At 33.9% G+C, this 14,041-nt stretch overlaps 1 non-coding gene across 1 annotated transcript; it reads right to left on the bottom strand.

Annotated features, from left to right (window-relative positions):
- Positions 1–6,101: 6,101 nt before the first annotated feature.
- On the bottom strand, positions 6,102–6,185 carry TRNAL-CAA. Its single transcript has one exon. It is a non-coding gene; the product is annotated as a tRNA-Leu (tRNA).
- Positions 6,186–14,041: the final 7,856 nt, after the last annotated feature.

Raw genomic sequence — 14,041 nt, 5'->3', positions numbered from 1 at the left:
GAGAGCAAAATGTCATTTATATGTGTTATCGGGCCGGGTCAAAACGGGCCGGGCTGGCCCGTTTTGACATCCCTATTTTGGCATCCACAACTCCAACCAGGGAGCCTCAAAGTTGTTCCATCACCTTCGTGCCCCCACTTGGGTTACAAGCTCTTTTTACTTAGCTCAGCGAGAACACAATCTTTTCATCCACTATATAAAGTTTCTTTTCTTTCACATTCCACACAATGTGGGACTTTTACATTACATTGCATAAATGGTAAACTATACCAATCCTTATGAAAAAATATGGTTCAAATGCACTAACACACATTCACAACCTTGTATCTCTTTTTACATTTTTTAACATAGGCATGTTACCATCTTTGTTTCTCTCTTTACATTTTTTAACAAAGGCATGTTACCATCTTTGTTTCTCTCTTTCCCTCTTGTTTCATACTGTCAATGCTCTTATAAATTGCTATTTTTTTTCAAGTTTTAAATTAAATTGACATTTAGGTTGTCAATCAAATATTTTCGAAATATATTTTGTATTAATGGATTTATTAAAGATGAATTATAAAATACAAATACGTGTTTCCAAATTCTTTTTTATTAAACTTCCATCTTTTTGAATGATAAAATAGATAGTTCATTTAAATTTTAAGTAAAGTGATTTTAGATTTTTTATTTTATGTTAAATATTTGTTATCTATTATTATAGTCAATTATTCTAAGAAAAACAACGTATCGTCTAATACTTTCACTAAAACAATCTATTAATAGTCGATTATTTTAAATAAAAATTGAACCAGTTCAATCAAAATATTATATGTAATCTTTTATTGATTCATTTTATCTTTCACATATAAACTCAAAAATACTCATTCAAACATATTAAATTTAAGAAGAAAATGTTGTTAAATCTATCGACCTTTATATTTCAAAATAATTTACATGTGTATAAAAATATAGGTAAATATAACATATTAAAAAAAAATTAAGATAATAACATTGTAGTTAGAATTGACTTATAAAATTGGACTTTAGTATAGTTTATGTATATCAGACTATTTACTTTATATAAAATCTACAGAAAAAACATTATTTACACTACATAAAAGGTAACTTTTTGGTGATTAAATAAACGGTTAAAAATATGTTAATTTTTTTAACCGTTACAATTGTTTTATATTAGTTTTAAATTGGTATGAATGTAGTTAAAATTGTGATTTGGATGAGATTTTTCTCAAAATTTGTTTCTATTCTTGTGCAACTAAAATATCTTCTGCTTGATTTTCTGTAGGATGGGACAGAAGGCACATGGTTATATACATAGATCTACATAAGTTTGAATTCTCAAAAGATTATTGTCCAAGAGTGGTGATTAATTGACATCACAAATGACAAAAAAACACTGATTTAACACTATAAATTAATTGTATTTTATTTTTTAATTTAAAATTTATAATATGTATTATTATAATATTGGAGAGTGTGAAATGAATGTAGTTTTTAGATGAGTTTGAAAGTAGTGTTTTTCGTTATCGAAAGTGGTATTTAGTTGAAGAATAGATTGTGCTTGTTCTGAAATATTATCATGGTGAATATTCATAGTTTATACACTAAGGCAATTTGACAGGAGTACTAAATTTAAAAATTTTAACTTTATATATGGATTAGTATTAACATGTCCTTGTAAGTTGTTGAAATAACAAGCATGGATCATATCCCCGGCCTCGTCAACCACTAAACTCCGTACACTAGTGCAGTAAGGGCTTTCTGTCTCGGTTATTTTCCGCATTTTGTCTCGGTCTGGAATCGAGGCATATTGGGGCGAGACCAAAAGGTACACCTTTTTGATCTCGGTTATCACCCGAAGCTATAGACCCAATTTTATGCCTCGGGTCAGTTAGGATCGAAGCCATAGGTGATCATGTTTTTTTTAATGAAAATTTTCGCAGGCCACCATGGCAGACTGAACCTCACCCTTTTGCTCACTCATGGCTGCTACAGAGTTATCACAGCCACCACTGAACTTTTCGATGATCCGATGAATCCAAACATGCAATTAAGGTGGACACCAACTAGTGAATGATAAATTCTCAAATCATGATCACGAACCCAAACTTCCTCTAGAGTACCAAAACAAACCTGTTGAAAACAACAGCAAGGGTATCAAAAAAAATTGAGAGGATCCTCCAAGAAGAACTTCAACTGTGCAGCCCTCTTAGCAGTGGAGAACCTCACAACAGGTGCCCTTGACATGCAATCCCTCAAAACAACACTGCTGGCCCCACCAGATGCATATATGGCTTTGCACCCTCGATTGGTGCTGGCAACAAGACACCCCTCCGTGGTGGCCATCGGCACCGTGTACTCGAACCCGTCCAGCAGCAACAACCCTGCCACCCCCACAGGAATCTGCACGTATCCCACCAGCAAATCCGCCGGCACGTTCTCCAACGCTTCCCCGCCTCCACCACCACCATTAAAGCCTCGTTCTTTCCCTCACTGCTGTGTTCCTCGTCACCACCGCCGCCACCATGACCCGTGTCCGTGACCACCACCATGCCCACCACTGTGTCCTCCGAAGGATCCGCCGACAGAAGCTCCTATTGTGGAGCACAGAGGGAAAAAGCGAGAGTGGAATTAGAGAGGCGCTGGCGCGGGGAGGAAGAAGGGTTCGCGAATTTTGAACCCTAAATAAACCCTATGGCTTCGGTTGTTAGAGGAACTGAAGCCATTGACCCCCTTTTGGCACTGGGTCTCCTTGGACCGAGGCCTATACCCCTGACTTCCAGCCACTTTTTGGCTTCGAGTCCTACTAGACCGAGGCCTATACCCCTCTTTGGCTTCGGGTATTTGGAGAACCGAGGCCTAAAACTTGGCTCTAATTGCAAAAATGTCACCGCACCATTATATGCTTCGGTTTCTGGCCAACCGAGACATATAAGGCGAGGTAAAATGGGAATTCTGCACTAGTGGTACCGGAGGAGATACCACTTTTCTTCAAGTGAGAAGTAGGCTACCACCATAGGCACCACTCTGAGTCTAATATTACAAGTGCCACCACCTTTTACACTCCTGTTTGTATTAGAGGCTATCACGACCTAGCTTGGCAATCCCTCTTGTAAGTCAAAGGCTTATAAGCCCTCTATCTTTCATTAACTCTTCAATGTGGGACTTCAAAAAGAAAGAAGAGGTATGCAGTGGCGGATCTTGACCAAGAGTTTTGGAGGGGTCAGAATAATATAATTTTTTCATCATTTGATTGGACCATTAGTATAACACTTTAAAAAATGACTCTTCTATAAACAATTGGATCGTTAGATTGGATTATTAGTATAATGCTTTAAATACTTTAGAAGATGTGAAGAAATATAATTTAACTTGTTTTCATCTTCACGTGTACCTTCCCTTTTACTACTTCTACAAAATAAATTCATTATTTTATTCTTCATCGATATGCTTTTTTTTAAATATATTAAAAAATAATTTATCATAATCTAATAAAATATTGAGAGACATAAGTATTAGAAAAAAAAATATATTATAATCAAGTCACAATTAAAAATCGGTTATAAAAAAACACATAATACATGATTTTTTCTTATATAATCATAAAAAGTAAGTATACAAAAGGCTCATGAGATAAAAAATAATTTTAATAACTATTAAAGTAATATTTCATCATTAAGTAAGACAAGAGAGAGTTACATTTTTTTTCTTCGAGAAATGAAGGAAATAAATGAGAAATGAGAGCAAACATAATGAGTATGTGTCTAACTTCATTTTTCTTCAAAAAAAAAAACATATGATATTGAGAGATGAGTACAATTTTGTTAAAATTTTAAAAGGCAATGACAGAAGAAAATAAAAAATATTTTAATAAATGTTTGATTTAATTACTCTTTTGGTTACTGTTTCCAAAAATGTAAGTTGATCTTCCAATTCTTTTAGTTTCAATTTAGTGACAATTTGATATTTTTAGACAAAAACAGATACTAGAAGACTAATTAAACCTAAATATATTTTTTATTTTTTATTATTTATTAACATTAACTATTGTATTTTATAAAATAAATAAAGAGACACAATTTAATTATCATCAATTTCTAAAATATACTAGTTATAATTTTAAAAATTTCAAAATTTTTAAAAATTAAAAAAATGGATATATAATTTTGAAAAAAATCAAAAATATTTGGGGGGGCCTAGGCCCCTCCCTGCTTCTATGAGGCTCCGCCTCTGGAGGTATGGTACTTGGCTACGTTTTCGATTTGAGTGAATCAAAAGATTTTTGATACACTTGGGTTATGTTAATTGCACCAACAAAACAAAACATCCTTATTAATCATTTCAATTTTCAACAAATTGAGACTAAAAAAACATTAGACAACTAACTAGACATTTCTGAACAATAAAGAAACATAAAAAAATCATTAAACCAAATATTTATTAAGATATTTTTATTTCTTTCTCATTGTCTTTCTAATTTTTCACAAATTGTATCATTTCTCATTCTCATATGTTTTCTTTATTCTTTTTGAAGAAAAAAAAATTAGACACACTCATTTTTTTTTTCTGATTTCTCATTTGTTTTCTTTCTTTCTTAAAGAAAGAAGGTAACTCTCTATTGTCTTCCCTGATAATAAAATATTAGTTGAAGAGTTATTAACATGATATTTTTTATCTTACAAGCCTTTTGCAAATTCATTTTTTTATGAATATATAAGATAAAATTTGTATTCTAATATTATTTTGAAAAAAAAAATATTTATATAGATGGAAAATAAAATAATAGATTTATTTATTTTTAAATGATTAAAGGAAAGCTATTCATGAAGATAAAAACAGATACATTCCACTTCTTCATATATTTTAAAATATTATACTAATAATCTAATCTAATGATCTAATTGTTTAGTTTAAAGAATTATTTTTTGAAACATTTACTAATAATCTAATTTAATTATAAAAAAATTATATTATTTTGGTCCCTCCAAAACTTTTAGTCAAGATCCGTCAGTGCATTAAAGAATATGTCCGGTACATAAAACAAATACTTTCAAAACCAAGTTTCTGTTCTGCAGAGGATGGTGAGATGAGATATATTTGAGGGAGTTTCAACACTTTTTCTTTCTTCACTATGTCTCATCGATTACATGCACTTCGTTTGACATTTCATTGCAATGAGAAGGACATGAACCTACGTACTCCCTAATAACTTCAAACAATGAGACACAGATCCTTCAGAGGTACTCTCTTCGTCGTTTCGGAAATCATCAGATTGCTGTCATTCATTTCCATAAGCACTTTGAAATGTTTAGTTTTACTATATTATGTTCATATTCTCTGTGTTTTTAGTTTTGATTGACTATTCTCTTACCTTTTGAATTCTTATCCTCCAGTTATACAGATTTTAGTGAAATTAACTTGGAAATAAATTATTTGCTGTTTGAGAAAGATATTTTTAAAATGAGTTTAGAAGATCTTCCAAGCATCATATTTTGAAATGTATTTAATGATTTGATCTTAACGTTAACTTCTTGTTTATATGATGTATAGCTTTTTATGTGTATATATGATCAATTATTTACGAAAACAACAAGTTGAACTCATGAGTTTGAGTGTTTAGATATTTAGGAGAAACAACCACTATAGAATTAGTCCTGTCTAAAAACAAAAGTTTTGACAAGTTTCTGTTCTCTGTTATGGAGGATCGTGAGATTAGATATATTTGAAGGAAATTCAAGATATGGAAAACTAAATATAAGTACGATTCTAACCTTTTGTTAGTTTTGATTCACTATTGTCTTTCCTTTTGATTTCTTATCCTCTACTTATACAGATTTTAGTAAAATTAACTTGGAAAGAAATCATTTCTTGTTTGAGAAAGATATTTTTAAAAGAATGCTTCCTGTTTTCATTTGTAAAGGATATTTCTTCACGTTGGACATGAGGAATGTAATCTTCACATTTTTAGACATGACACTGTGGTGAAGTAAAAAACCTTTATTAATTAAGTTCCTAAATTTCATTCATTCTCTTATCTTTCTGCACTAATAATATCAATGTAAATTAAAAAATATAAAACGGTAAACAAAATATTGTTAAAATGTCAGAAGTGGGATTTGAACCCACGCCCTCTTTCGAAGACCAGAACTTGAGTCTGGCGCCTTAGACCACTCGGCCATCCTGACACAAATCCAAGTCTCAAGCTTGGCTTGTATATACTATATTTATATATTTAATAAAGCTATATAAAAAAGTAAGTGTAATTAACCCTTAACCCTAAAAGGAATATGCATTCAAATAGAAAAATTCCTCGCATGCTTTAACTGTTCGTATGATGTGTTTTCTTCACATATCGGACATGCTCTATGACATCTCACACTATAACCTGACAATTTTCCATATGTAGGAAAATTATTGATTGTACAAAATAATATGGCATGCATTTGGAAAGGTACATTAGCAAACCCATCAAAAAATCCAACCCCATTATCCCATAACTTCATGTCCTTAATCAATGGACTCGATATCATCATAGATAACATCGTGTACTTTATCTTCATACATAAACTTGGAGGCAAGTTATAAATCACTAACAAAACGGGTCATGAACTATGATTGGTACTTAAATTCCCATAAGGATTCGTTCCATCTAAAGCTAGTCCAAGTCTTAAATTTCTTGATTCATTTTTGAATGTAGGAAATTCTTTATCAATGTTCTTCCATTGCACATAATCTGCAGGATGAGAAACTAGTCCATCACATTTCCGCTCATCAGCATGTCATCTAAGGTTTCTAGCATCATTTGGATTCGTAAACATACATTTAAACCTTGGAATTATTGGTAGATACCAAACTGCCTTCGAAGGAGGGTCGTGCTTTGTGACCTCATCATTATTCTCTTTGTCACTATCTTTGTATTTTCTATATAAAATACAACCATTAAGACATGCATGAATCTTTTCATATTCCATATCCATTGGACAAAGTATCTTTTTTGCCTCATACATTAGATCAGGTAGTGTATTACTTTCAGGAAGCATTTCTTTCAACAACTGAAGCAATTCTGTGAAGCTTTTATCATTCCATCCATTTAATACCTTCAAATTTATCAACCTTAACACTGATGATAACCGTGTGAAGTTAGTTGAACCAGCGTACAACGGGGTCTCTGCATTTGTAGTCATATTTTCATACACAGCTTTAGCAAATGTTTGTACTCCAACATCATGAATCATTTCCTTTAATCTATTCTCCATTGTCGAGTCCACAAATTCATGTGTTTTAGCCACAGTTGGTGTAAGATTCGCTAAATTTAATTAATTAAATAAATAATTAATTAATAAATGTGGGTAGGAGGAGCCTTTATGACATTAAATGTTAATTAATGTGATGTAGAAAAGTATTAGCTAAAATGATTGAAAGTACTTGGTTATGTGAGAGGACTTGGGTTCAAGTCCTACGAAACATGAATTGGTTGAATGGTTGTGTATTAATTTGACATTGGCATGGTTAGGGGTTTGAACCTTGGTAGAACCAAATCAAACTTTCTTTTTGGAAAAATTCTTTTTGGCATAGGATGGAAAGGTCATAGAAAACCTAGCCGTCAGAGCGAAAATGACCATGAAACAACCATTAAATGATCATTAAGCCGTGGTTAATGTAAATTTTCGTTTTTGACATTAAGCATGATTAAGGCTTATTAAATTGGCCAATTAAGAGGAAAAGAGAGAGGGTTAGAGGCTGCCTTTGTTATGCTTAGTGAGGAGAGAAAATTCAGAGTGAAACTTTGGTAGTGATTGAGGCAAAGGAACTGAATTGAGAGAGAGCAAAAAGGGAGGCCATTGGCGATAAAAGAAACTCTCAAAAGTCCAATTTTAAGCAATGGAAAAAAGGTTAGGGGAGCTGAACCACATTCTATTTATGTTTTATGTGTAACTGTATGAATTATAGAATGTATATGTATGATCATTCCTCTTTTGCATTGAAATTCGTGTTTCTAAAATTTTTCCAAAAATCGCCTGGCGGGCGATGAACTGCCGCCAGGCGACTCATATGTTTTGTGTGGTTTTTTGGGTTCCTACTAAGGAACCGCCTGACAGTAAGCAACGTGCCGCCAAGCGACACAAGCCTAATCCACCCAGTTTCTAGGTTTTGGCATGAACTGCCTGGCGATGATGAATACCCACCAAGCGATCTGAGGATAGTGACTCAATTTTGTAGTTTTACGGGTTCTGGAATGATTCTGATGGGGAAAAGGGATATTATAACTATTGGTGAATGATTAGATGCCAGGTATCGTCGAATTTCATGTGATTGGGGGTTAAATTGAAAGGAAATGGTAGGAACATCAGTTTAGGGTTTAAGAAATTGGGGGTTTTCAAGTTGATAAGGATTAAGGTGCGAATTGAAGTTGGGTACCTGTAGGCACTCTTCCGAATTGATATTTCCTAGCATGGGATGTACAATTGATTGTTAAATTATGAAAATCATTAGAGGAACGCGTTTTGGAAATGTTGGGGAGTGAAAAATTATTGCCAGGCGACATGCGTGGACCAGCAAAGGGATGGTTGACTTGACAGGGGCAGATTGGCTTGCAGTGTGGAATGGTATTGGGTAGTGAACCTGATCAGGAGGAAAAATATATATAGTGGAGTTAGTTGGATGTTGGAAAGGGACTCATGACTTGTGAGGTTAAGAGTGGGAAGCCATAGGTAAGGTCTAAGTGATTGAAATGAATTGGACAATAAAATGACTGAACTACCGCAAGAGTGAATTTACTTGAGCGAGACATTGTGTTCCTAATGGTTATAGAAAGTTTATTATTAACCTAAGGTTGAATGTTGTTAAGGATTACTAATAGCATGAATTAAATGGGGATTCTTTGATGTGGTAATTATGTTGATGGGCAGGCACAATAGACACTCATAATAGGCAAAGAAATGACAATTAAACTGGTGAAGTGTCAATTAATTTGTGTTCAGCTTAGAGGGAGGCTGCATTCTTAAAGGGAATTGAAGGATATTGTAAGACCCGTGAGATTTAATTAATTAAATAGATAATTAATTAATAAATGCGGGTGGGAAAATAATTATGAAAAGTATGACGTGGAAAAGTACTAGCTCAAGTGGTTGAGAGTACTTTGATTGTGTGAAAGGACTTGGGTTCGAATCCTATGTATGCCATTTTTGAGTTATTATTCGTTAATATTTTTAATATATGTTAATCATGCTGTAAAATAATATGTTAATTGCATGATGATTGTTAGCATGAAATATGAATTGGCATGATGGCTTGATGTTGATTGGGCAATTGCATGGTTATGGATTCAAGTCTTGGGAAACCCAAAGTAAACCTTACTTTTCTTTTGCTAATGCTAACTTTGGATGGAATTGGAAGGGGTATGCATAGCCAGGCGGCTCATCCATTTTTGCGTGTGCTATTGTGTTTCTGGGTGTAGCTCCTAGCGGTGAATCCCTATACCGCCAGGCGACTCAAAGTCTGGGAATGTTCTGGGTTTTTCTGCATGAAGCGCCTGGCAGATTTGGCTGGGATCGCCAGGCAACGAGGGTCTGTGGACCGATTTGTGTTGTTTCATGTGGTTTGACATGAATTGCTTGAAGGAAAAGCGAGGAGTGGCTCTTAGGAGATGATCGAGATTAGTAAATCTCTGACTTTGGGCGTAGTTGATAGAGTAATTCGATGGAACAGTGAGTATGGAACGTAGGGTTGGCAAAGTGATGTTTTAACGAATTTTTGGATAATGGGTGGTGATTTGCATTGGAATTGTGTTAGATGTGGTCGACGCTGAAAATTTGTACCCTTGCTAGCGTGTGTACGATCGGAAAGATGAACCTAGGCATAGAACAGAATGGAGGAGTGTCCAAGGTGGGCTTTACAGCGCTGGAATTTCTAGAGTTTCCCAGAATCCTAAGCACCGCCTGGCGGTAATGGTTTAGCCGCCAGGCGCAAGCATAGAGAAGGGGAAATTGTGTGGCTATGAGGTGTACTGGAGGGGTTTTGTTGCTGAGTTGTGATTTTGGGGGAGGAGTAGATTTGTGAGGAGGACAAAGTTGGGTGCGGTAGAGGGATGTGAGAACTTAGTGGTGATATGTGGAAATTGGAGTATGACATTTGGAGAGTTGAAGTGGAGAGGACATATATCTTAGGTATAGCAAGGGTTGCAGCTGGAGTGATAGTGGGGTGTTGTACAACTCGCGTGGAGACAGTAATCGGGATAGGAGAAAACGCAGAATAGTATGATTAATTGAGATAAGCCAAAGTGAATAAATTGTAATATATTAGTACTAAACAAAGATTGGTAAACAAAGGAAATCTGATATAAGCTTAGCTATATGACAGGATGATGAAGTTAGAACAGGTGCATAAGACTATCAATGATTTATTGGATTAGTAAGATTGTACTTAAGACATTATAATTAGTTGAAATTTCGGTTTGGAGATCCTATATGGTATTGAGACTTTTGGTTAGATGACTTGTTGTAAGTGAAGTTGATTAGTTGGGAAGGTTCACTATTAGTTGTACTAACTTAGAATGCAAACTGTTAGAGAGCCAAACTAGAAAGGGGAAAAATCATTTAAGTGAGATTGTTGATATATCGCCCGGCGGCGAGCTGGAGACCGCCAAGCGGAAGTGACAAAACAGAAGGGCACCTGATTCGTGGGCACCTGGCGGTGAGGGACTTTCCGCTAGGCGATACCTGCAGTGAGGGAAGTTTTTGAGGCGTTGTGCGCCTGGCGGTACGCGACACCCGCCAGGCGATTTGGGAGCTGGTAGCGTGTGGCGGCACATGTCCCCCGCTAGGCGATTTGTACTGCTGCAGCTTGGAATTTTGGTTGTGTAATTGTGATCTACAAGGCGTCTAGTGGTGCTTTAAAGGTGGGTTTGCTGGTGTTCCTTGAGTTGTGGCTCGGAACGTATCCCTTGAGTTGTGGCTCGGGATAGGGGTTAAGCACGTGGTTTTCCTTGAGTTGTGGCTCGGAATAGCATCTCTTGAGTTGTGGCTTGGGATGGCGGATGAACACGAGGAACCCTTGAGTTGTGGCTCGGGTTGGCAAGTGTTGCCGGTGTGAGTGTGCTGGTTGTGACCAATACGGATGGGTCCAGATAGATTGTCCTCCTCAGTTGTTGGCTGACGAGTTTGGTAGTCTTGGGACGATACAGACTATGTTCGTATATGGGAACTCTACCTAGCGTTACGGTGTATGATCCGTAGCATTGTTTCTCGCACATGCTCTATCGGTTGTGGTCGATAGGTATGGCAGCAAGTCACCTTGAAGTAATCATTAGACGATATAGAACACGAATAATCTGATTGGGGGTAAGATGGTAAGAATTAAAGTATAGAATAATGTGGGATGTTAAGTTATAAATAGTGATATGTGTGTATGTATATATATATATATATATATATATATATATATATATATATATATATTATATATATATATATATATAACTGTAATATTATATATGTTTTATTTGTTAAGCTCACGCTATTTGCGTGTGTTTGGCGATGATCGTGTACGCGGCACACGGGAGCAGATGTTGTTGATGCAGGTGGCTCAGGTGAAGCTTTGTCGCAGAGAGGGGGATAGACTAGGGGAATCCTTATATTTTCTTTTATTGCTTTTGGAATCTGTTGTAAACCCTGATGGGTGATTTTATAACATTGTTCTTTTGGTTTTTATAATGGATGGTTATGAACATTATTTGCTCATTTAATAAATTTTAAATTTTCTTGTGTTTTGGGAAAATGATGTATTATTAAATGCGCTGTTATTTAATTATTTCTTTTATTTTATTTATAAATCCGTAATATCTTGACGAGATGTTACAGATCATAATTTGTAAGATGTGAATGATGGTGGTTAATGTATAGGGGTATATATAATTAATTAGACATATATAAGAACAATTGGGAGGTGGATGATTAGATGGAAGGCAGGAGGGGGGTGAATTTTAACAAATATATTCTAGGTTTGTTTTGGATACAAGTGTGGATATAAAGGGCAAGAGGGACTAGAAGAATGGGAAATGGAACTACCAAATACCAGTAGAAGGCATGCTACTACAATGTCAAAGGGTGATTGCTAAATCACTGACAACTAGGATGAACATAGGTCGAAAACAAAATCATGAAAACAACAATCAATGAACGAGGGATATTGATGTGAAAGATGAAATTTGCAATGTGTTTTCAAGAGCACCATGAACAACCTTTATATGGAAACAAAGGCAAGTTGAATAATTTGATATAAGTCTTGGAATCATAGCTAAAAGAAAGTAATGAATGGTAAACCAACCAAAGAAATTATAAGCGTGGAAAGATGTATTGAGTATCACAACACAATTCTTGTATGCTTTAATGAATATTTTTTCCTTGCAAATGCACACATAAATCTATGTTTTTTTTAGTGGTATAGATGTGATAAACCCACCTTTTTTTGTTTGGTTGGTCGGGATTTTTTATATTATATGTACAAGTTATTAACCATGACATATAAGGGTTGAATGATTGGGAATAATATACATATATTTTTGTATACGGGCTGGGATATCCAAATGTTCCTCTATATATATATATATATATATATATATATATATATATATATATATATATATACTCGTCATGAATGTAACGGTAATAAGCGGAAGGAAGAAGTATGAAGAAGTATACATCGTTATAAAGTCGACATAGGGGTGAAGAAGTATATATCGTCATAAAGTTGACATAAGGGTGAAGAAGTATGAAGAAGTATATATCGTCATAAAGTTGGCATAGGGGTGAAAAAGTATGAAGAAGTATATATCGTCATAAAGCCAACATAGGAGTGAAGAAGTATGAAGAAGTATATATCGTAGTAAAGCCGATATGGTAATGAAGAGATTTAGAAGAGATTGCATCGCCATAAAACTGACGTTCTGAAGAAGAGTGTGAGTCGTCATAAAACCGACATGGTGGTAAAAGAAGTCATAAGGCCACAAAGGAGAATTGATATTAGGCTGGGTCAATTTGTTAAAATAAGATTGTAAAGATAAGACATGTAATCATTTAGTTTTTATTCAGCATTGGTTGATGATATATTGTGGTTAAGATTTAGGAAGATATTGATGATATATTGTAACAAATTCATTTTATTATAAATAAGAATGTTACTCCCATGGTCAAGGGACATATTGTTTTTGACCTAAGCAAATCTTAAGCTAGGGTTAAAGATATTTCTTTCTTTTTCTTTTTGGTTAAGAATTATCTGACACTTTTGTTAACCAAAACAATATATATATATATATATATATATATATATATATATATATATATATATATATACACGGATATTTTCAGGGGCAGAGAGGGGTCGTCGTGCCCCCTAAATTTTGAATGTTTTTTAATTATATATATATATATATGAAATTTATTAAATTTTTTAAATTGTAGGTGGAATATATTAGGAAATGATGAAAATTAAATTGTGTATCTTTTTATTTCTTTTATATAAAGCACAACATCTAAAGTTAATAGATAATAAAATATAAAGTTAAATATAAAAAGAATAAAAATATTGAAGTTTAATTTTTCTTTTGGTTTCTGATTTTGTTCAAAAATTGACACTAGGATTATGTTAATTACATCAACAACAAAGCAAGTCATTCATATTAAGAGTTTCAATTTTAATGAAAAAAAAATCATTGATCTATTTCAAGGAATTTAACGAAATTTATCGTAAAAGATTAAATTGCATAAGTTTTTTTAAAAATAGAGACCAAATTGAGACTAAAAAAAATTTGGAGAACCAACTTAACATTTTCAAACGAAAATATGAATAAAAAAAGTAATTAAACCAAATATTTATTAACATAATTTTTATTTTTCTTTTCATTGCCTTTTTAGTTTTTCACAAATTGTAATAATCTCTCACTCTCATAGGTTTTCTTTTTGTTTTTAGAGAAAAAAAGTTAGACATAAACTCATTATATATCTCATTTATCCTCTTCTTTTCTTGTCTCTTGTCTCGCTTGATA

Source organism: Vigna unguiculata, chromosome 11 (genome assembly GCF_004118075.2).
Source record: "Vigna unguiculata cultivar IT97K-499-35 chromosome 11, ASM411807v1, whole genome shotgun sequence".
Lineage (NCBI taxonomy): Eukaryota > Viridiplantae > Streptophyta > Magnoliopsida > Fabales > Fabaceae > Vigna > Vigna unguiculata.
The sequence above is the reverse complement of the archived record's forward strand: the minus strand, read 5'-3'. Positions and strand labels throughout refer to the sequence as shown.